The sequence below is a fragment of the Gigantopelta aegis genome, chromosome 12, assembly GCF_016097555.1.
Source record: "Gigantopelta aegis isolate Gae_Host chromosome 12, Gae_host_genome, whole genome shotgun sequence".
In the NCBI taxonomy this organism is placed as follows: Eukaryota; Metazoa; Mollusca; class Gastropoda; order Neomphalida; family Peltospiridae; genus Gigantopelta; species Gigantopelta aegis.
The window spans coordinates 16,718,359-16,722,248 of record NC_054710.1 but is presented as its reverse complement, the minus strand read 5'-3'; positions in this window follow the sequence as shown (position 1 = coordinate 16,722,248).

Sequence of the window (3,890 nt, the reverse complement as noted above, 5' to 3'; positions counted from 1 at the left end):
GTCGGTATCTGGATTAAAAAACCCACGCCTCGACTGGGATCCGAACCCAGTACCTACCAGCCTGTAGACCGATGGCTAACCACGACGCCACCGAGGCCGGTCGAGCCTCTATTAGAGTCTCGAGTCTAAACTCTAAAAGTTATATAAGCACCAGGTTATAACGGACCGGAATAATGGTTATGAAACCCACTTTCATTTTCATTTCGTGGTGGTTGTACAAATATAATTTCTCGCCGTAATCAGGCACGGCTCCTCTGTTCAGGACAGGGAAAGGGTTGAGGTGTGTGGGAGAGGGTACCGCTCGCACTGGCAGGTGCAAGGGATCACCAGCAGCCCGATCGGAGTCGGTAGCGGGCGGGGGTTAGTTTTGGTGCTGTGGACTTTTGAATGTCCTGTAGGATTAAATCAAAAGGAAAAGGTTGCGCAGTTTCAATGAAGGAATTGTGTGCATTTTTTAACGGTTCGCCGCAATCTAATTAAAATTAGCTCCACTATTACATGTGGATCTAACACCAGCCAGTTGGAGCTCATGTCCACCAATCAAAATCTTACTTGCAGAATCCTGCCAGTGACTTAAAACTAACAACACTGCGTAGTCCCCAATGTCCAGGTAACATTTCGTCTGTAAATAATAATTTAAATATTGACCAATCACACTTCGCCTTTTATAACGTTATTTGGGAGCATACAAATTCTAAAAATATCGGGCGAGTCTATTTTAGTGGCCGCAGTACAGCGAACCATACCAATACGTACGGGGTGGGTTATCAGTCTTCAATTTTACATTAAAAATTATTTATTTATTTATAAAAAAAACCCCACTAAATCAGTCTTCAGTTTTACATTACAAATTATTTATTTTATAAAATAAAACATGTTTTAAGGCATTCGTTATTCACACGAAACATGTTGTATACCCTCAGGATAATTCGGAATGTTTTCAAATTATTTTTAAATCACTGGCATGATTCTGCAAGTAAGGTTTTGATTGGTGGACATGAGCTCCAACTGGCTGGTGTTAAATCCACATGTAATAGTGGAGCTAATTTTAATTAGATTGGGTTCGCCGATGCCATTCTATATTGTGCATAGTTTTTTTTTTAGTTTTTTTTTTTATCTCTTTGGCGAACTCTTGCACATTATTTTTTTCTCTTATATATAGAAACAAACTAAAGTTTGTTTTATTTAACGACGCCATTAGAGCACATTGATTTTTTTTTATCTTATCATCGGCTATTGGACGTCAAACATATGGTCATTCTGACACTTATTTTTTTCTCTCATATATACAAAAAACCTAAAGTTTGTTTTATTTAACGACGCCACTAGAGCACATTGATTTTTTCATCTTATCATCGGCTATTGGACGTCAAACATGGTCATTCTGACACTTATTTTTTTCTCTCATATATAGAAAAAAACTAAAGTTTGTTTTATTTAACGACGCCACTAGAGCACATTTATTTTTTTATCTTATCATCGGCTACTGGACGTCAAACATATGGTCATTCTGACACTGTTTTTTTTTAGAGGAAACATGCTGTCGCCACATAGGCTACTCTTTTATGACAGGCAGCAAGGGATCTTTTATTTGCGCTTCCCACAAGTTATGGATCACTGGTCATTGCAAGTGGTTTACACCTACCCACTGAACCTCGCGGAGCACTCACTCAGGGTTTGAAGTCGGTATCTGGATTTAAAATCCCATGCCTCGACTGGGATCCGAACCCAGTACCTACCAGCCTGTAGACCGATGGCCTAACCACGACGCCGGTCTCTCTTATATATTTAGATGGTGTGAAGGACTTGACAGCTGTGATGGCAGTACTCATGACGGGTGTCACCTGGTGCCATCACTGTTTAGACAGTGATTCATGAGTGCATGTTATCACAACTATATTTATTCCCATGAGTCCTGTCCTGTGCTGGTTTTGATTTAGGAAACTAAGTCTAGAAGTGGCAGTCCTCTTTGAGTGGTGCAGGAAGGATGTATTGTCCAGTAAATGCTATCCTCGGAAGTGGCTATCATCCTATAGACGAGCCGTGGTATGTACTACCCTGTCTGTGGGATGGTGCATATAAAATATCCCTTGCTGCTAATCAAAAAGAGTAGCCTATGAGGTGGCGACAGCGGGTTTCCTCTCTCAATATTTGTATGGTCCTTAACCCCTTAACCATATGTCTGATGCCATATGACCGTAAATAAAATGTGTTGAATGTGTCGTTAAATAAAACATTTCTTTCCTATAGACGAGGTAGTAATTAGAGATTAATGGTATCAATAACCATTTTTCCAAACATCCAAACATCCATTCGACTGCATTGTGCAGAGATACGATCTTGATTGTGAATAACGGTTTTGACGTTCAGATTATATCTTCAAAATAGTTACCTTGCCTATCTTATTTATATGCAATATTAACTACATTGGCATTGCCTTCAAAGTGACAACACATACAGAAATGGAATTGTTCAACTATTTTAGAATGCAATCTGCATATCTCATTCCAGGTTTTAGCAACAGTCGGTAGAATGTATTTTAATATTTTCAACTCAATAAAGTCGCACTAGGTGGGGTATTGAAGGTCACTCCTGTTAGTATGTCATGGTGGTACTACTAAACCAAATAACTTTCGGCTGGGTCAAAGTTCGAGGTGCACCCAACTTTTGATAGAGAAGTGAACATCACAAGTCCTGTGATTGGTTATAAATGTGAGTGTGTTGGTTATAAAAAATAATAGTTTCATTTGGGTAAAAAAAATATGCAATTTTATTTCATCTAGTACCAATGTGTCAAGTAGCCTTGTGCTTGAAACATGTATGGGGTGCCTGTACAAAAAAAGTACTCGAATTTTGTGCGGAACTAGGGTAGTCATAGACGCTACCCGTTATCTCAGAAATGAGCAGCTTGACCCCCAATTTTTTCTGATTCACTTTAAGTGTGAGGGGTGGTAGTATTTATATCCGTGGCGTTTATGTTGATTGATACGCTGCAGGTAGGAGTTTTAGCCACACATCTATGGGATTTGATTTGGTAGTATACACCCTGGTATTCCTATTTGGAAATACATAACATATCAATCTATCGTTCTTCTGTGAAAGAAATAATATATATTAATTTGCACCCCATAAACACATGTATCTGTATATTTCCTTCTTTATTTTTAAAACTGCATTTTCATTTTGTGCTTAAAAGAAAATATTATTGTAAACTTGTTTGTTATTTTATATCTGCTTTCACAAGTTAGCAAAACGAATTGCCGTGTTGTTTTCAACTAGATGGCTTAAAGGGACATTCCTGAGTTTGCTACGTTATAAGATGTTTCCGACTAATAAAATATTTCTACGATTAAATTTACATATTAAATATATTTTCTTGTTTGGAATATCAGTGTTTGTATAGTCAATGTGTTTCTGGTCGTCTTAATATTTGTAAGAAGCCCAAACTGGATTTTGTCTTCAAATAATTTCGTACGTACGAAAAAATATATTTTAGGAAATAAAATGAAAGATAACCTAGTACAAATATTAGAACGATCAGAAACACATGTAATATACAGCCACTAATATATAATGCACAAAAATATATTTGATATGTAATTACAATCGTTAAAAAGTCTTTGTTAGTCGATAACATCTTAAAAATTGCAACAAACTCAGGAATGTCTTTTAAGGGAAGTGGGAGGGGTATGAACAAAATTTGTTTCTTTAAAGTTTGTTTTGTTTAACGACACCACTAGAGCACATTGATTAATTAATCATCGAGTATTGGCTGTCAAACATTTGTTATTTCTACCACGTAGTCATCAGAGGAAACCCGCTACATTTTTCCATTAGAAGAAAGTGATCTTTTATATGCAATTTCCCAACTTTCCCACAGACAGAAAAGC